The sequence below is a fragment of the Ovis aries genome, chromosome 2 (assembly GCF_016772045.2).
Source record: "Ovis aries strain OAR_USU_Benz2616 breed Rambouillet chromosome 2, ARS-UI_Ramb_v3.0, whole genome shotgun sequence".
Taxonomy (NCBI): domain Eukaryota; kingdom Metazoa; phylum Chordata; class Mammalia; order Artiodactyla; family Bovidae; genus Ovis; species Ovis aries.
In genome coordinates, this window is record NC_056055.1 from 68,973,451 (window position 1) to 68,993,902 (window position 20,452).

General features: G+C 40.8%; 1 protein-coding gene across 15 annotated transcripts in view; it reads left to right on the top strand.

The window, feature by feature from the left end:
- The window catches only part of KANK1 (KN motif and ankyrin repeat domains 1), a 216,009-nt gene that overhangs the window by 123,392 nt on the left and 72,165 nt on the right, over window positions 1-20,452 (top strand). For 5 of the 15 annotated variants that reach the window (XM_060410924.1, XM_060410915.1, XM_012123804.5 and 2 more), the window contains exon 3: window positions 7,576-7,615. The exons of the other annotated variants lie outside the window; for them this stretch is intronic. The gene's annotated coding sequence lies outside the window, so the exon portion shown is untranslated. The remainder of the gene's footprint in view (window positions 1-7,575; window positions 7,616-20,452) is intronic. 15 annotated transcript variants of the gene reach the window in all.

Below are 20,452 nucleotides of genomic sequence, written 5' to 3' on the forward strand. Positions count from 1 at the left end.
ACATGTATATTACCATATGTGAAATAGATCACCAGTCCAGGTTTGATGCGTGAGACAGGATGCTCAGGGCCAGTGCACTTTGATGACCCTGAGGGATGGGATAGGGAGGGAGGTGGGAGGGGGGTTCAGGATGGGGAACACATGTACACCCATGGCTGATTCATGTCAATGAATGGCAAAAACCACTACAATATTGTAAAGAAATTAGCCTCCAATTAAAATAAATAAATAAATTTTGAGAAAAAAAAAAGGCAGGGTCAGCATGTGACTGGTTGATGGGAACAGCTGCATTGGTACAAGCAGTTCTAGGAGGATCTGTATCTGCTGTTGCTGTTTCTGTTCAGCATTGGCATGCTTGCATCCCACCCACCCACAGATATTTTCTTACTCCTTTGCTTTTGAGACAGAAGACTTGAATTCACAAGTTGAGTTAAAAACTGGTTAAATATACAGGGCGATTTATGCCAGGCAAACAGAATTACCTATGAAAGTTACGCTGTTCACACTTCAGGATGGAACAACTACTAAGACTCTGTCTCCTTGCTCTGTTTCTCCTCCACTCACCAGGTGATTTTCCTCATGTCAGCCAGAGTAGCAGTTCCTGAAACCAACCCAAACCTGTGGCTTTGGAGCTCACATGACTTTCAGTGACTCCCACTGCTTTCAAAATAAAATCCAAACTCCTTAGCTTGGCATCAGTTCAGTTCAGTTCAGTTGCTCAGACATGTCTGACTCTTTTCGACCCCATGGACTGCAGCACACCAGACCTCCCTGTCCATCACAAACTCCCAGAGTTTACCCAAACTCATGTCCATTGAGTCGGTGATGCCATCCAACGATCTCATCCTCTGTTGTTCCCTTCTCCTCCTGTCTACAATCTTTCCCAGCATCAGGGTCTTTTCAAATGAGTCAGCTCTTTGCATCAGGTGGCCAAAGTATTGGAGTTTCTGCTTCAATATCAGTCCTTCCATTGAACACCCAGGACTGATATCCTTTATGATGGACTGGTTGGGCCTCCTTGCAGTCCAAGGGACTTTCAAGGGTCTTCTCCAACACCACAGTTCAAAAGCATCAATTCTTCGGCACTCAGCTTTCTTTATCGTCCAACTCTCACATCCATACGTGACCACTGGAGAAAACATAGCCTTGACTAGATGGACCTTAGTCAGCAAAGTAATGTCTCTGCTTTTTAATATGCTGTCTAGGTTGATCATAACTTTCCTTCCAAGGAGTAAGGGTCTTTTAATTTCATGGCTGCAATCACCATCTGCAGTGATTTTGGAGCCCCCCAAAATAAAGTCTGACACTGTTTTCACTGTTTCCCCATCTATTTCCCATGAAGTGATGGGACCAGGTGCCATGATCTTCATTTTCTGAATGTTGAGCTTTAAGCCAACTTTTTCACTCTCCAATTTCACTTTCATTAAAAGGCTTTTTAGTTCCTCTTCACTTTCTGCCATAGGGGTGGTATCATCTGCATAGCTGAGGTGATTGATATTTCTCCCAGCAATCTTGATTCCAGCTTGTGCTTCTTCCAGCCCAGTGTTTCTCATGATGTACTCTGCATATAAGTTAAATAAGCAAGGTGACAATATACAGCCTTGGCATACTCCTTTTCCTATTTGAAACCAGTCTGTTGTTCCATGTCCAGTTCTAACTGTTGCTTCCTGACCTGCATATAGGTTTCTCAAGAGGCAGGTCAGGTGGTCTGGTATTCCCATCTCTTTCAGAATTTTCCCGTTTATTGTGATCCACACATTCAAAGGCTTTGGCATAGTCAATAAAGCAGAAATAGATGTTTTTCTGGAACTCTCTTGCTTTAGAGAAGATAATTACTTATTATATATACTGTAACTGGTGCAGATGGAGGTTTCATGCAAAATAATTTTATCATTTTTGTTTTTTAATAACTTCTACTTTCAAATGCAAGTGTAGCAACCTTCAGGGCACAAAGCACAGCCTTCCTTTCAAATGGGACTTTTCATAATTATGTATCTACACATTGACTGTCTGTGTGAAGAGACTGGGGACATTTCCTTTCTTATAAGCTACATCAAGGGTTTAACTTAGAATTGATTACCGCAGGGAAGTTTTCTCGGTGCCTCACTAAAGAATATAATGAAAGTAAGTATTTTAGCAAAGCAAATATGATGAGAGAAAACAGACTTTTCTCTCCACATATTATGAGTTTCTGTACCATTTTGTAACCAATCTTGACCTTTTTTACACACTAACTTTTTCTGTCCCATAAGAAAATAAAGAAATGAAAGATTTATGGGTATTAATAAAATAATAATAATTGTTATACTTTTTCCTGCCATTCAGGTTAGTACCAACAGTGCCACTCGTAATTAATAAATTCTCTTTGCCTATCTTGCAAAATCCATATTGCTGAACCTGGTCTGGGGACCCCCAAATGTTCATTCTAGCTCATTTTTCTAGAGCTCATGTTGGAATATGTTTTAGGTATGAGTAACAACCCAAGAAAACCCCAAATCAGATTGGTTCATACAATAAGAAAATTTTATCTTTTTCATAACTTAAGTCCAGAGAGCAGCTTCTGAGGTTGATTTAGTAGCCCAGTGATATCAGAAGTCCAGGCTGTTAATGTCATTTCACTCTGTTATTCACCCTGCTGGTTTGTCCTCTGCTTGGTGGCAGAATGGCTGCAGAAGTGCCGAGCACCACATCCAGACCAGCACTATGTATTTCCTTTAGGATTGAGGAAACTTTTCTCAGAAGTTTCCTGGAGAATGTCTCCTTAAATCCCTCTGACCAGAATTGAGTCACATGTCCTTTCCCAAAACAGTCACTGCCAAGGGGAATGATGCTACTGTGGTAACCAACCTAGGGAGAACAGATGGGGAGAACAGTCATCAGGACTACAGTCCTCTCTTTCTATCCATCCCCTAGGCATCCCCTTCTCCCAGGTCCTCTGCTCCATGGAACTTTCCTTGACTACTCTCTGTTCTGATCATTTGGCACCTTTGTGAAGAAGGTCACATCTCTTGACGAGATTCTGAGGTCCTTGGACATGTCTGCTCTTCTCTTTGTTCCCTAGTGTACTTTTCAGAGAACCAGAGATCCTGAATGTATTTGTCAAACCCTTTCCCCAAAATATGAAGACCAATATAACCCACAGAAGGAAATGTTGTTACATCTTATTCATAATAAGCCCCTTTGAGACCCGTGTTAGTTAATTCAATCGTGCCCAACTCTTTGCGACCGCATGAACAGCAGCCCACCAGGCTCCTCTGTCCATGGGATTCTCCAGGCAAGGATACTGGAGTGGTTTGCCATTTCCTTTTCCAGGGTATCTTCCCCACCCAGGGATCGAACCTGGGTTTCCTGCACTACAGGCGGGTTCTTTACTGACTGAGCTACTACCAGGGAAGCCCTGGGAGAATACTCATTCCTTCTATCATTAGAAAGTAAGAATTCCATGTTAGTCGAACAATAAAAAGTAAAAATAGCATTCACAATTTATTAATATTCTCTCTCCATCCATTCATTCACATTCCTTTTTAGCCCTTTTGTAAGGAATCATAAACTCAGTTTCTGCATGGTGGGTGCTCACTCACTCAGTCACATTTGACTCTCTGCGACCCCATGGACTGTAGCCTGCTAGGCTTCTCTGTCCATGGGATTTCCCAGGCAAGAATACTGAAGTAGGTTGCCATTTCCTTTTCCAGGAGACCTCCCTGACCCAGGAATCAAATTGTGTCTTCTGCGTCTCCTGCATTGGCAGCCAGATTCTTTACCACTCAACCACCTATGCATGGTACATAGAGGCTTAGTTATTAGTTTGACCGTTTTTTTAATGCTCTCAGACAGTGATTCTGCCTTCACTGTCTTGGGTTGGCCAAAAAGTTAATTGTGGTTTTCCATACCATCTTATGGAAAAACCCAAATGAACATTTTGGCCAACCCAATACATCAGAATTATTGGAGGAGCTTTTTTAGAATATGCATATTCAAGTGTCATATTTAAGTGTCAGTTGGTCTGGAATAGAGCCCAGTCTGTTTTCATCAAATGAGATTTAGGAGTTTCCCAGGAGACAGTGAAGAATTGCTCTTAGATAGCCACACACCAAATCCTTGGTGATTATTATCAGAATAATTTCAGACTTCTCCGTGTTCTTGTACTAGATAGTTGCCTTGTCTTGTTTCTCATTATTTGCACATCTAACCATGCAAGCTAGGTGCTTATTTCTGTTTGTTTAGTATCCACCTTCCCTCTTCCCTTTCCTCACCTGGATCATAAGCATCTCATTTCCCTTCTGTTCCACATCATTCTGGGCAATAATGAAGAAGCGGAGCTTAGTTGTTTTCTATCAGGAGAGTAGTTTTTCCCAGATCCTGAGCGTTGCTTGTCAGCTTCATACTCTGTAAGCCCTTATGGAATGTCCACTGTTTTATATCTTAGCTTATAAAGCAGCAGTCACTGTTGGGGAAACTGAAATTGAAGATCCAGGGGTTGTTATCAAAAATAATGATTAAAACATGAGTAGAGCAGCCATTGAGGGGCAAATTAATTTAGCTACATGGTCTCCATCATTAGTGGTGGACTAAGACATTGCTCATCCAAGAAGTGTACTGTTGTCGTTCTTTTTCACTGACGCTGTAATTATCTGAGGCTTTTCATCAACTTCTAAAACATCTAAATACTTTCATGATGTATCATAGACTCTTGCAGTTCCAGGGATTCTTTTGGCAGACCAGTGCCATGAAGAAAGATAGGTCTCATCTCACTGCCTGGAACCCTGACCTGTCCGACATGACATGAAATGTAGACAAACAACCCCTGTGGCTGATTGCGAACAGGATTTGACTGAATGAATAGGAAAGGAGGGGCAGTGAGTTCACTCATAGAGGCTCCCTGCTCCTGCTGTTTTCCTTGCCTGTGGAGTTATAAAGCTTTCTTGGCTAAAATCACTTGTTCCATATTAACCACCTCTGTTCTCTCTTCAACTTCCCTGGTGGCTCAGCCGGTAAAGCCTCTGCCTACAATGTGGGAGACCCAGGTTCGATCCTTGGGTCAGGAAGATCCTCTGGAGAAGGAACTGGCAACCCACTCCAGTACTCTTGCCTGGAAAATCCCATAGACAGAGCAGCTCTCTTCTCCTATACCTTCCTAAGGTTTTGCCTTCTGGGCCACCATCTCACATTTCCAGAAGGGAACTATAGCTTGCCAGGGATGTAACTATAGCTGCTATGTCAGGGATGCTCTGATTTTGCTCAGGATAAGCATAGTGATAGAATCTCAGATAAATGGTTCCTCACCATTGGTGCTCAAATTCCTTTGTTGGCACCAGCTCTGTGAAGTGTCCCAATGTGTATTGTCAACTTGAGGCAGAATATTTGGCAAAGAATGTTTTGGTTCTCTGCTCCCAAATTCTGGGCAAACAAAGGTTGTCCATCCTTTCAGGAGAGCCTAGCTTTGTTGTCTTAAACTTGGTGAGTTTGATTTCTGCCATTGAAGCACTTGGTTCCCTACAGTTCTCTTCCATAGATTCCTTTGATCCTTGAATCATTTGAGTGTTGAAATTTCCTTCTGAGTCCTCCACAGGATGGTTCTTCTTCCTGCCAGTCAATTTGACTGTGCCACTGCTGGGGCCAGAGAGCAAAGAGACATAACAAGGTCAAGAACTTAGGACCTGTTTACTCTTTGTAACCTACGGCAGTACAAATGGATTTAACTACATTTATTTTTGTGTATTTTAATACATTCACCTAAACAAGGTTGATGACTTAAAAGCATCATAAAACGCATAGTACATAAAAAACCATATCTCCGTGTAAGTCCTACATTCCTAAAGGAGTCCCATGTGTGTGCTCAGTTGCTAAGTCGTGTCCTACTCTTTGTGACCCCATGGACTGTAGTCCACCAGGCTCAGCCATAAAAACACTCTAAAAGATGTACTTTTCCCGCAGAGATCTGATGCTAAACAGGTTGTTTCACCAGGCTTCATCAGGTGTTTCCAAGCTGTCCTTTTACTTTGTCTAGGATTATATTCCACTATATTTTACTTGAATATGTGTCTCCATTTTCATTTTCTCTCATTCTTGTCATTTGCAGTAAGTTTCTAAGAGCCCATCTTCTTTCCATCTGCTGATCTTGGATGGTATTTCCAAGCAGTGCCATTCCCTGCTGCCTTCCTGTGTGTGTGTATGTATGAGCACACACATGCCTGCCTGCCTGTCTCAGGCTCTAGGTAAAGTCTTCATTGTACATAGCTTTATTTTAGAATAATTCCACACCTGAGTTAGGGAACCCCAAATCTCTCATCCCAAATCGTATGCTTTGTAAAGTATTAGACTCTTGACTATTCAGCTTTGTCCTAACTGCTCAGGCAGATGAAGTCTGTTTGAATGGAAAACCTTTTTAGAACACACATCAACATTTTTAAATGTCTGCCTAGGTTGCAGTGAAATTTTGAAAGAGAGTGCTCCATTTTATTGTCAGTTTTTAAATAGATGTAGGCAAGAACCATGTTGTTAGCTCAAATCAAATTTTCATTTACCATCAGTGATACTCCAAACCTGAAAAACATTTTCCCTATGTGGGGGAAAGACCTGCAATGGTGAGAAATTCATCTGTAAGAAATGTGATTTCCCCATGAAAGTGATAATTAATGCAGTTAGATGTGTGCAGTATGGTTAGAGGTAGTCTGGGCTTGTGTATATTTGCTCTGTCTTTATCAGATAAACAAGTGAAAGTCCTTTACCTAACTGTTGTTTCCTGCACTAAAATCCACCTTATCACATGTTTGCTGTGGTTATTGGATGTAAAGAAGAGCATCCATCTTGATAATCCTCTCTTTTTGTTAGTATTCTTTCTGCCTTTTCCAAACAGGGATTGTTCTGTGAAACAGCTAATAAGATCATCACCACCACTATCATAAACACATGAACAAAGCAATGTACAGGGTGTTCTGAGCATTGGAATTCCAAAGAATTTTAAAGCAAATGGCTTTGCACCTAAGGAACTTGGAAGGAGACATCCTCATGCCACTCTGTGCTTTCCAAAAGTAGTGGGAGAGAACAGCCTACTCTGAGGGTAACATGTGAAGACTCATTTCTTTATCCTCTCAAACCTTAAAAGACAAACATTATTTTTACAGTAACACTTCTGAATTGACTTAGATTTCAGCAAACTGAAAATTAGAGAGTGGAATTTAGTGGCAGGTCTGGTTTTTGAACAGGTGTTTGATTTTTGCTAATCTCAGCAGTGCTTTTGTAAATTTCCTACCCCAAATTCCTGTCTCATGGGCACACTCAGCCACAAGAACTGAGGGATGGTTTGTGGCTCCGTGAGTGACCAGCTGATAGAATTCGCCATTTTTGAGAGGGAGAAAAATTCAAGTTTGACAAGAATTTATGTGACAAATAATTCTCATTTGAAATGTAATTGAATTTATAAAGGCAAATTAATTTTTTTCTGTGTCATTCACAGTAAATAGGTACTTGTCACCTTTTTTTTCCTCTTCCATCTATTTAGCTTCTACTATCGATGGAAGAAATTAGTACTTCCTTGTAGTACTTTGAGTTTTATTTCTGTGCCTTTCCTTGCAGCCTTTGCCTCTCCTAACCCAATGTTGGAGTGATGATGAGGGTAAGTATCCCTAGTGTTGTAGAAGATTTTTTAATGCAGGTTTGTGTGTGCTGTGCTCAGTAGCTGACTCGTGTCCAACTCTTTGCAAACCCATGGACCAAAGCCCACCAGACTCCTCTGTCCATGGGATTTCCCAGGCAAGAATACTGGAGTGGGTTTCCATTTCATCCTCCAGGGAATCTTCCAAACCCAAGGATCGAACCCATGTCTCCTGCATCTCCTGTATTGGCAGGCAGGTTCTTTACGTATTACTGAGCCACCTGGGAAAACCTAATGTATATTTCCAACTGAGTAAATTTATCACTTTTTTCTTCTACTTTATAGCTCCATGTTTAATATGTTATGAACCTTTTCATAAACAAAATGAAAAGAGAGCAAAACCTATTTGGAAACATAGAAAATGAGCAAAGTAATGGTCATTTTAAAGTGTCTGGTAAGATCACAATTTGGAAAGATCATATACTTTAAAGGGCTTCCCTTGTGGCTCAGCTGGTAAAGAAACTGCCTGCAGTGCGGGAGACCTGGGTTCGATCCCTGGGTTGGGAAGATCCCCTGGAGAAGGGAAAGGCTGCCCACTTCAGTATTCTGGCCTGGAGAATTCCATGGACTGTATAGTCCATGAGGTCGCAAAGAGTTTGACACGACTGAACGACTTCCACTGTCACTATACTTTAAAACAAAAGTTTTGAACTTTGGATCTGTTGAGGGTAGGGAGACAGCCCTCCGTCTCCTTTTGAAATCTCATTTAGATGGGTGAGTCTCTGTGTGTACGTATGTGCATCTTCTGGTAAAAAGTCCACAACTTTCACAGGCTTTTCAAAACTACTACCTTAAAATAGCTATTACCTTGTTTTAAGATCTGCTCTTCATCATTTTAAAAACAACTCTCAACATTAGTTAACACTTTAAATGCTTCTTTTGCAGCATAGGATCCTTTCTGCAATACATTTTTTTGTTTATTGTGCATGCAAAATTCTGTTTCAGATTCTAGGAGGTTTCTCCCATAAGAATCTGGTTTAATAGCAAAGGATTCTTAACATAAATGAACTAGGTTTAGCTTTGATTTGTCTTGTATTTGGGAAAATGTGTGTTTTAGTGCAGTCATTGATGTGTCATTACATAAAAAACACATCATTCTTTACCAGGATCGGTTCTTCTCCACTCAGTGTCTGTGGTAAGGCTGGTCTTTTTAACCTCTGTAACAGAAGGAGCGTGAATCCTGACCTAACAGACCGAGTTATGTATTGCCTTCTGGGAAAGCAGTTAAACAAAGCACAGATTTTTGAATTGATGTGTACTCACTGTGCTTTCAAGTTAAGATGGTACGTACCTGTGCTTTTTATGTATGTACTGCTGTTTTCAGAGAAGTATTACCATTGACCTGGGTAAAAAGGACTACTCTGAAATTTTTAGGAGTTTAAGAATTAGGCCTAAAGTTAATAATCAGTGAAATAAGAGAGGTCACATTTTTAAGAAATGAAATCTCAAATGTTTAAAAACTAATAATATATACATTGGTTTATGCAACTGAAACAAGAGCAAGCATTATTTTGTGATTTGATCACAAATTAATTTTTGGCCTTAATGATCTGGCTTGGCCACAAAATTAAACATTTTCTTCCAACAAGCGTTTGTTAGTGTTTACTGTGTGCTTAGTACTAGTCTAGACTACATGCAGGATAACAAGAGAACCAAAAGCATGATGGTAGACTCCTGGAGCTAACTGTTCAGAGCAGAACAGCATCTAATACTGTCATTGCTTGACCCTTTGTTTTACTTTTATGTCTTTCTAAGTTTGTTTAGGGTACCTAACTAGACAGTTATACACACCTTTGGAAAATATAAGTATCGCCAGGCATTATTTTAAAAATATTTCAGTAAAAATATAGGTTGTGCTTCTTCACCAGAGAATATTCTATTCTGGAGAACTGAGCATTCCCAGTGGCTCAGAATTTGTCCCTCAAATTATATCTTCTCTGTCCCTCTCTCACTTGAACCATTTTGGTTTAAAAATTTTATGAAATTGATTATGTCCTTATAGACATGTTTAAAAATAATGCACAATTCTGTTCATATGACATTCTGGAAAAGCCAAAACTATAGGAACTGGAAAGCAGATCAGTTGTTGCCAGAGGACAGGGGTGAAGAAGGGATTAACTACAGAGGGGCATAGAGGAATTTGTCCGGGTCATAGAACTAACCTGTATCTTAATTGCGATGGGGATTAAGCGACCACATGTTTGTCCAAACTTGCAAAGCTGTATACTAAAACTTTAGAGTGAATTTTACTGCATGTGAATTATATCTTTAATTTTTTTAAAGAGAAAAACATAGACAAAGAACTTACAGCTTTTCTTACAGAGTTACAGAACAAAATTTAGGGTTCTTACAGAAAGTTAGGTCTATTCTTATAAGATTATTGTCCTTAGGAAACATACAGCTTATAGGGATGTTTGTGCCAACATTTCAGCTTTTTAAACATTATTTTAAAATCTCTTCTCTTGCTGTAGGAATTTGCCTTTGAGTTACTACGACTTTGTCAAGCAATCCCCATGACTTTATAATCTGACCAGGGTTGCTAGGGAATTGTTCAGTTGCTAAGTCGTGTCTGATTCTTTGTTATGCCATAGACTGCAGCACACCAGGCTCCTCTGTCCTCCACTATTTTCCAGAGTTTGCTCAAATTCATGTCCATTGAGTCGGTGATGCTATCTGCTCATCTCATCCTCTGCTGCCCCCTTTTCCTTTTGCCTTCCATCTTTCCTAGCATCAGGGTCTTTTCCAGTGAGTTGGCTCTTCACATCAGGTAGCCAAAATATTGGAGCTTCAGCTTCAGCAACAATCCTTCTATGAATATTCAGGGTTAATTTCCAATAGGATTGACTGGTTTGATCTCCTTGCAGTCCAAGAGACTCTCAAGAGTCTTCTCTAGCACCACAATTCCAGAGCATCAGTTCTTCGGCACGCCACCTTCTTCATAGTCCAACTCTCACATCCATACATGAATACTGGAAAAACAATAGCTTTGACTGTACAGACCTTCTACTGGGGATATGGTACCCAAACAACCAAATTTAATATTTAGAACATATGAAAGAAGAGTAAATTGGCCTTGGGTTTGGGATTTCTGTATAAGCTAAGTTCATAGATATTATTTTACTTATAGTTTATTTATTTGATTATTTTCTGTTCTCATTAGTTTTCCAGTTTTCTAGAGTGGCTAGACAGGTAAGCTCTGAGTAGATATCTCATTACATACTGATATTTTATGATATTTCTTGGTATTATAAGTATGCTATATTATACTTTTATTATATTATTGAAATATGATAAACAGTTACAGAAGCTGAAATTTAAGAACTATCACTTCATACCTCTTTTTTCTTCTCTGCCTTTCCATGAAACTTAATTACTCTATTATAATTATCTACCTTTAGCACTGACCAGATCTCAAACTAATGAAAGTTACAGAAAAAAAAGTGTAGTGTTTTAGTTTCTATAATCTTTCTCCATTAAATGTGTATTTAATCCTCACTCTTTTTTTAAGGTTTCCCAAGTGGCTCAGGGGCTTCCCAGGTAGGTCAGATGGTCAAGAATCTGCCTGCCACTGCAGGAGACCCAGGTTCAGTCCCTGGGTGGGGAAGATCCCCTGGAGGAGGGAATGGCAACCCAGTCCAGTATTCTTGCCTGGAGAATTCCATGGACGGAGGAAACCTGGAAGGCTACAGTCCCTGGGGTCACATAGAGTCAGACACGACTTTCAGGTGGCTCAGTGGTAATGAATCCTCCTGCCAGTGTAGGAGATGCAGGTTTGATCTCTGGGTCAGAAGATTCCCTGGAGAAGGAAATGGTAACCCACTCCAGTAGTCTTGCCTGGAAAATCGGAGGAACCTGGAGGTCTTACAGTCCATGGAGTAGCAAAGAGTTGGACGTGACTGAGCATACACACATGCATGCACTTGGAAAAAAAAATTCCAATTTGTTTTAAGGCAGTGGATTTGAGGAGAAAACTCAATATAGTTGTGTGCACCCATGGTATCAAATGAGGGAAAACACTGGAAGGAAAGTGTTAGAAGGAAAAGTTCTTGCCAGGGTCTCATTTGTTCCAAGTTACTTTTTCCTTGTTGACTTAAAAGAACAAATAGTGAAGGCGCTGAAGGACCTCACTTCTTTTGGCCCATACGTACATACAGCAGAGACATGAACCAGCTCCAATCTGAGACCTTCAGTGGGTAGTTCGGGGAAAGTGTTATCCATAGAGCTGATATTGAAGTCCAAGGAAATCAGGTGGAGAACTAAAGGATCTAGTTGCTCTAGTACATTTCAGCCTTCTGGATTTAAAGACTCTGCCTGCAGTGCAGGGGACCCTAGTTCAATTCCTGGGTCAGGAAGATCCACTAAAGAAGGGATATTCTACCCACTCCAGTATTCTTCGGCTTCCCTGGTGGCTCAGCTGGTAAGGAATCCACCTGCAATGTGGGACACCTGTCAGTCCCTGGGTTGGGAAGATCCTCTGGAGAAGGGAAAGGCTACCCACTTCAGTATTCTGGCCTGGAGAATTCCATGGACTGTATAGTCCATGGGATCACAAAGAGTTGGACACAACTGAACAACTTTCACTTTCACCAAGCTCGTCTACTGCCTGTTAGAGATCACCATTTCTACATATCCGTTCTCCTTTAAGATGTATTAGCTACTTAGTAAATTCTTTGTTCCTTTCATCTTTATTTACATCCCCATATTCTTTAAAAAATTCTGTATATGTACTAGATTTGCCTTCTCTGGGTCATAAAGTGAGATCATAGATGCAGGAATAAATATGGACCAATTCCTTTTCTTATGGAATGTATTCATTCATTCAAAAAAGGAGTTTTAATTAATTAAAAATAGTTTTGAATACCAGCTGTCCTAGGCTTTGAATGTCAGATACTCAGAAAACGAGGGTAACATAATCATTGCACTTGCACAGTAAGTCATGCATGCAGCTCACTTCTCAGAGCTTTAGTTTTCTTATCTGTTACAGGAGACGGTATCTCACAAAGCTATTTGAAAGCTTAGCTAAGATAACGCATGTGAAAGCATTGTAAAATTGTCAAGTGTGGACGTGTTTGTTGTCATGTTTGGTTTAAAAATAGAAGCTGGGAGAATTTTAATACTGAAACCATTTAGATAACCCACTTATGAGACTCTGGGTAAAGTGAGAGAAACAATGCATGTCAAATGTGATTCATTCCCAGGACAGTGTCTTGAGATTGTATTCTTAGGAGCCTTGCAGTCTAGAAATGATTTCATTGGCATTTATGCGAAGTGTTATTGGAAATACCATAGCTTCTTTTGACACCACACATTACTATCAGCCTTTGTTAGCACTCATAGTGCATTTTTACTATATCTTATTAATAAGGATGTGTTGAATGAACCCCATCGCAGTGAGAAATATATAAGATGCCATTTTGTAGTCAGTTTCTAGAGTGTCTTTATAGCAGTCTCCCAGCTATTTATTGTTTTTCCCTTCCCTCCCCATTTTTGTTTCTGTTAGTTCTTTACAGGTAGGAATATTATATGTTCCAGTTTTCCAAAGACAGCCCTAGGTTATGCCTGTTGTCCTAGCATCCCATCTCTTTAGCATTTTAACATTCTTAAAAATGTTCCAATCTAGACCACATGTTATATGGCCACCTTGGCTCAAGGCATAAGAGAAAATGAGGAAGGCACCAGAAATTAGTGGAATTGTAAAGATCTGTGGCAACTGATCTCAGAGTGTGGACTTGGTCCAGTAATATCATGAAATGCAATTTAGAGATTTAAGTCACTGTATTGTGTCTGATTATCAGTTCATATCACAGCAGGGTTCTAGTGAGCTGTTAAGACTAGAGCGTGTGTTTGTTCACCCAGACTCAGAACAGCAGCTTTGGCACTAGAAAGGTTCTTTCTCACTCAGGTATGGCTTGTTGGAGCTTGAAGGCTGACACTCCTTCTAAAGGCCCCTCATGGTTTTTACTTCAGTGTGAACATATGCATTAAGATGGTATTGATCCAGTTTTTGACCATTATTCACCCACGGCAGCCAACCAGTGGGGTTGTAAAACATGTCTATCGTCCCTTCACCACCTGTATGGCTCTCGTGTTGTGATTAAAGATTCAGCTTAGAGGGATGGGCCCATGTTGCAGCCTCTCTGCCACAGCCTCCTCCCCTTTTAGAGTAAGAAAGTTGGAATGAAAGGTCCAAAATAGAGAATTCTACTAAGAGAAAGGTGCTACTTTGTGTGTCTGCTTACAATCCCTATTATAATGGAATGATACTCCTTGTCTCTTCCTGCCAGCATTAATATAAATTTTTAAATAAAGGTCAAGGGAAGGGCTTCTTTGGTAGAGGTAAAGAATCCACCTGCCAATGCAAGAGACACAGGTTCAGTCCCTGATCCGGGAAGAACCCGTATGCCACAGAGCAACGAAACCCATGTGCTACAACTACTGAGCTTGTGCTCTAGAGTCTGGGAGCCATCACTGCTGAACCACACGCAGCAACTGCTGAAGTCCATGCGCCCTAGAGCCTGTGCTCCGCAACAAGAGAAACCACCACAGTGAGAAGCCCACAGACCACAACTAGAGAGTAGCCCCCGCTTGCCCTAACTAGAAAAAAAGCCTGTGCAGCAACAAAGATCCAGCACAGCCAAAAATAAAGAAAGAAACACTTTGTTTTTAAAGTCAAGGGGATATAGACAGCAGGAGCTACTGTGTGTGTGTGTGTGTGTGTGTGTGTGTGTGTGTGTGTGTGTGTGTGTGTGTGTATAGCACAGGGAACTATATTCAATATCTTGTGCTAACTTGTAATGGGAAAGAATCTGAAAAAGTACACCTAAAGCTAACAGAACCTTGTAAATCAACTATACTTCAATTAAAAAAAATAGATCAAGAGGATACTTTACTGTTTTAGTATATGCAATCCCAGGATCATCAAAAGCATGGCAGTTTGATCAAGTTCACTGCAGATTTGCTAGTTTAAGAGGCAAATGCAAAGCAAATAAAAAATACAAATAGTAAACACCTTTGAAACCTTGAAAAATAGTAACTACCTTTGAAACCTTAAAAAAAAACAAAAAAGGCACAACTCTGCCATTCTCTGTTGACAGCAGTATTGGACTCTGGGGTTGGGCTCTGTGTTCATGAGGCCTGAAGAAATGTGTATGATTTAAGACTTTTAAAGTGAAGGTGGAAATCCAAAAAATAAAGAAAAATCAATGGAATGGATCCTTTTACCACTACACCATTTCCCTTTGTAGAGAGGCAAAAGTGGTACAAAGATCTCCCTTGAAACAGTGCTTCTGGCTTTAATGTGGGACTCCTGTTGAAATGCAGATTCTGGGCAGTAGGTCTGGGCTGAGGGCCTGAGATTCTGCGTTGTGGTGTTGGTGCTGCAGGACCCCGGGCCACTGCTTGTCTAGTGAATTGGGAAATGAGTGCTCAGATGGGTTCTGACTCTGGAGGTCACTCTTGCACCACAGTGACGCGGAGCCCCTCCGCTGTCAGGAGGTGCGGTGTTTTAGTGGGAGGTCAGAGCAACAGCACCCCACTCCAGTACTCTTGCCTGGAAAATCCCATGGACGGAGGAGCCTGTTAGGCTGCATTCCGTGGGGTCGCTAGGAGTCGGACACGACTGAGCGACTTCACTTTTACTTTTCACTTTCATGCACTGGAGAAGGAAATGGCAACCCACTCCAGTGTTCTTGCCTGGAGAATCCCAGGGACGGGGGAGCCTGGTGGGCTGCCATCTCTGGGGTTGCACAGAGTCGGACACGACTGAGGCAACTTAGCAGTAGCAGTAAAGCAAGAGGAGCTGTTTGGACACTTAGGGCTTAAATACTGTTCCCTCTCTCCTTAAAAAAAAACCTTAAGGTATCCCCTACAGAGGCCCAATGTTCCTGCTAATGAGAAGAATAAAGAAATATATATTCCATGGGCTTGGAATTCCAGGAACTGGCTCCTTTTATATCTGTTAAGGGTTATGAGGAAAGGAGTGAGGAGCAAAAGATTAAGAAAATAAATAGAAAATTAGAGGAAATTCAGAAAAGGAAAGTTCCATCCCCTCCTGCCTCTTTCATAGGTAAAAGCTGTGATGTGCCTTCCTCTCCTCACTTCTCTAAATAAAGACACAGACCTCTACTGCCTAGTTTGTTTGACTATATTCTGGCTGTTTAACTTCTGTTATTTTACAAAATGTCCTTCATTTACAAAAGAAGGATTTAGGTGGTTTTTTCAGAGCCCTTTCAGTTGTAAAGCATAGCAACTAAGAGTTTTACGATCATACAACACTATATATAATATATACATGTGTCTTTAACACTGTGGTTTTATTTTTGTAAGTTCACCCCCAAAATAAATGTTGTTAGTACATATAAATTTTGTATTTCCCCCCATATTCCTCATTCTCTTTCTTCTAAAAAGTCTACTTTTGTTTCATAACTTCAGAAGTTTTTTTATGTTAACCTATAATTGGTTGTATAAATTTCTGCTCCATAATGGTAATTTAAGGAATCTGGTCTCACTGTTCCAGCAATAGCTAGAACTTCTGTTGCTTTACCAGCATTCTGTCTTAATCATCTGCCTGTTCTGGGGATGTGTGTGCATTAGATACCTCTTCTGAGGGGGTGAAGGAGTAGTTATTCCAGAAGGTACTTTGAGGCTAGCCGTAACTGTGTTCTCTCAACATCATGACCCCTTCAGTCTTAGGACAGAAGTCTGGAATTTATTCTCATCTCTGTTCTGACTGATTGGTTACATACCAAGCCCCATATCATGTAGTAGTCAGGCATTTCTCATCCTCAGACTTCTGAATGAAGGAATTCATTTTTTCTGTAAATTTACCCTCAGAGACAGTGTTGAGTTTTATAAAATATAAATCACTCTGAGCCAAGGATGAAGAATAAATGTAGAATTCCATATTGAGCAACTAACATTGCTGTATTAAATACAAACTTAGTGAAAACACATTAATTGTGTACAGAGAGATTTTAAATACATTGACTTGAGGGTGTGTTGCTGTACTGAAAACAATAAACTTAGGTCAGCATGGAGTCTAGTTTCATTGACCCTCCCACAAAGTTTTGGTGAGAGTTTTAATTGGCGCCTTTCTGCAGGGCAGCCTGACATTATCCATCAGAATGTGCAGGCTCATTCTTTTGTTCTCAACAAATCCGCTTCTTGGAATTGATTCACAGCAAATTATTGAATAAGTACACAAAGCTGTATGTAAAAATATGTTCCTTAAAGAGTTTATAATATGGAAAAATTAGGATCTGAATACTCAAAAATAAAGCTCAAATAAAATATAGCATAAATATGAAAGAAGATGCTATGCAGTTATCAAAAGAAGAGATATATTAATAGGTGTGTGTGTGTGTGTGTGTGTGTGTGTGTGTGTGTAAGTTACTCAGTCATGTTTGACACTGCAACCCCATACAGTCCATGGAATTCTCTGGGCCAGAATACTGGAGTGGGTAGCTGTTCCCTTCTCCAGGATATTAATCCTGGAGCCAGACATTCTGGAAGGCGAAATCAAGTGGGCCTTAGGAAGCATCACTACGAACAAAGCTAGTGGAGGTGATGAATTCCAGTTGAGCTATTTCAAATCCTGAAAGATAATGCTGTGAAAGTGCTGCATTCAATATGCCAGCAAATTTGGAAAACTCAGCAGTGGCCACAGGACTGGAAAAGGTCAGTTTCATTCCAATCCCAAAGAAAGGCAGTGCCAAAGAATGCTCAAACTACTGCACATTTGCACTCATCTCACACACTAGAAAAGTAATGCTCAAAATTCTCCAAGCCAGGCGTCAGCAACACGTGAACTGTGAACTTCCAGATGTTCATGCTGGATTTCAAAAAGGCAGAGGAACCAGAGATCAAATTGCAAACATCCGCTGGATCGTTGAAAAAGCAAGGGAGTTCCAGAAAAACATCTATTTCTGCTTTATTGACTATGCCAAAGCCTTTGATTGTGTGGATCACAATAAACTGTGGAAAATTCTGAAAGAGATGGAAATACCAGACCACCTGACCTCCCTCTTGAGAAACCTGTATGCAGGTCAGGAAGCAACAGAACTGGACATGGAACAACAGACTGGTTCCAAATAGGAAAAGGAATATGTCAAGGCTGTATATTGTCACCCTGCTTACTTAACTTATATGCAGAGTACATCATGAGAAGCGCTGGGCTGGAGGAAGCGCAAGCTGGAATCAAGACTGCTGGGAGAAATATCAATAACCTCAGATACACAGATGACACCACCTTTATGGCAGAAAGTGAAGAAGAACTAAAGAGCCTCTTGATGAAAGTGAAGAGGAGGGTGAAAAAGTTGCTTAAAGCTCAACATTCAGAAAACGAAGATCATGGTGTCTGGTCCCATTACTTCATGGGAAATAGATGGGGAAACAGTGTCAGACTTTATTTTTTTGGGCTCCAAAATCACTGCAGATGGTGACTGCAGCCATGAAATTAAAAGACCCTTACTCCTTGGGAGAAAAGTTATGATCAACCTAGACAGCATATTAAAAAGCAGAGACATTACTTTGCCAACAAAGGTCCCTCTAGTCAAGGCTATGGTTTTCCCAGTAGTCATGTATGGATGTGAGAGTTGGACTATAAAGAAAGCTGAGCGCTGAAGAATTGATGTTTTCAAACTATGGTGTTGGAGAAGACTCTTGAGAGTCCCTTGGACTGCAAGGAGATCAAACCAGTCAATCCTTAAGGAAATTTGTCCTGAATATTCATTTGAAGGACTGATGTTGAAGCTGAAACTCCAGTGCTTTGACTACCTGATGCAAAGAGCTGACTCATTGGAAAAGACGCCGATGCTGGGAAAGATTGAAGGCGGGAGGAGAAGGGGACAACAGAGGATGAGATGGTTGGATGGCATCACTGACTCAATGGACATGAGTTTAAGTAAACTCCGGGAGTTGGTGATGAACAACGCGGCCTAGAGTGCTGCAGTCCATGGGATTGCAAAGAGTTGGACACGACTGAGTGACTGAACTGAACCTGTAAAAGATGGCAATACTGTTAAAAGAAATGAAATAACATATTTAGAGAAAAATACCTAAGTATACCCAGGTGTATGTGAGCACAGAGAAGAACTGGGAAGCTATATAGCAAAATGTTGGTAGTAATGAAATTACAGCTGATTTTCCCCTTTCTCTCTTAAACTTTAATCATTGGAAATTTAGTACTATTACATTGAGGAGGGGAAAGATAACTTAATTTGAAAGTTGCAGAAAAAAGCAACCACTCTGGGACTGAATTGGAGGAGAAATGAGAGCCCTGCTGTTGCAGCAACCCTTTGATATTGATTGGCAGGAGTTCTTTGGCCATTACTGTGCCAGGAGGAACTTGGGAGGCCATGGGTGCCTGTGAGACAAGATCCCTGTCCTGCTGACCTATGCACAAGGTCCCCTACAGCCTTACCCTGTCTGGCAATATCAGGCCTGGGGAGCCTCACGCGCACCCTTGGGGCCAGGATTTAGAAGAACAGAATTACTGAAAGTCTGTCAGGTCTGGAAGTGTCTGTAGGGCTGTCCAAGTCCAGCTATGAAGAACTGGAGGTCTAGAGTGTATAAGTAACTTTCTCATAGCCCCGGAGGTATTTCCGGTTCCCAGGCTGTCTTGGGCTGCTATTTTGCTTATGCCCGAATTCTGCTGTTGTGGATGAGTCCCCAGTTCTCACAAGCAGCTTTAAAGGCCAGAGGAAAAGAGGTTTCCAGGTAAGGGGATCAGTTTTCTTTTGTAACTTAGGACATTAACTTGTTTGACCTTTTGTCCAGATCTGTGTCCTGTGAAATATATGGAAATTCAGGGCTTCCTGACTTTCCTTGGGTCCCAGCCTCTTTGGAATGCCTCATAAAGCCTCAGAACCTCTCTCCTGAGCAGTGTAGGTTTGCTGGAAACCACAAAACTTTGCATTTGGTTTATGGGTTTCAGAAGCCCTCTGAGACTTGTCGCTTTGTTGTCAGTGTTATCTTGTGTTCCCTACGTTTTCAAGTAAGCTCTCTTCATTTGAAGACAATAAGACTATGAACTGGTTTTCATACCTTTGTGTTAAACATGTTTCTTTTTTTAAAAAAATTATTTACTTATTTTAATTGGAGACTAATTACTTTACAATATTGTGGTGGTTTTTGCCACACATTGACATGAATCAGCCATGGGTGTACATCCCGAACCCCCCTCCCACCTCCCTTCCCGTCCCATCCCTCTGGGTTGTTCAGTGCACTGGCTTTGAGTACCCTGTTTCATGTATCGAACTTGGACTGATGATCTATTTCACATATGGTAATATACATGTTTCACGCTCTTCTCTCAAATCATCCCACCCTTGCCTTCTCCCACAGTGTCCGAAAGTCTGTTCTTTATATCTGTGTCTGTTTTGCTGTCTCGCATATAGGGTCATTGTTACGATCTTTCTAAATTCCATATATATGCATTAAACATGGTTCTTGATAGAACAACAGTCTAGAAAGAGAGAAAGAAAGGACAGGAACTGGGAAGATCTGGCCACCTCACCACATTAGCCACTTGTTTTGTTTCCGTTACTGCTGGATTATCTTTCCAATAAAAGTGAAATTTTATGATATGTTTAAAATCTCCTACCACACTAGCATAACTGCTTTCATTCTGGCGGTGCACTCTGCTCTGTTCCTGACTAGGTGAATAATTTATGATGACAACCAAAGACTGTCTTCAGTGTGTTCTTTCATGCTATTCTTTGGAAGAGGACAGTCCCTTCCATGAGAAAGACATAGGCAGGGCCCAAGATGAGGCTAGAGCTTCTCACCAAAACCTACGTG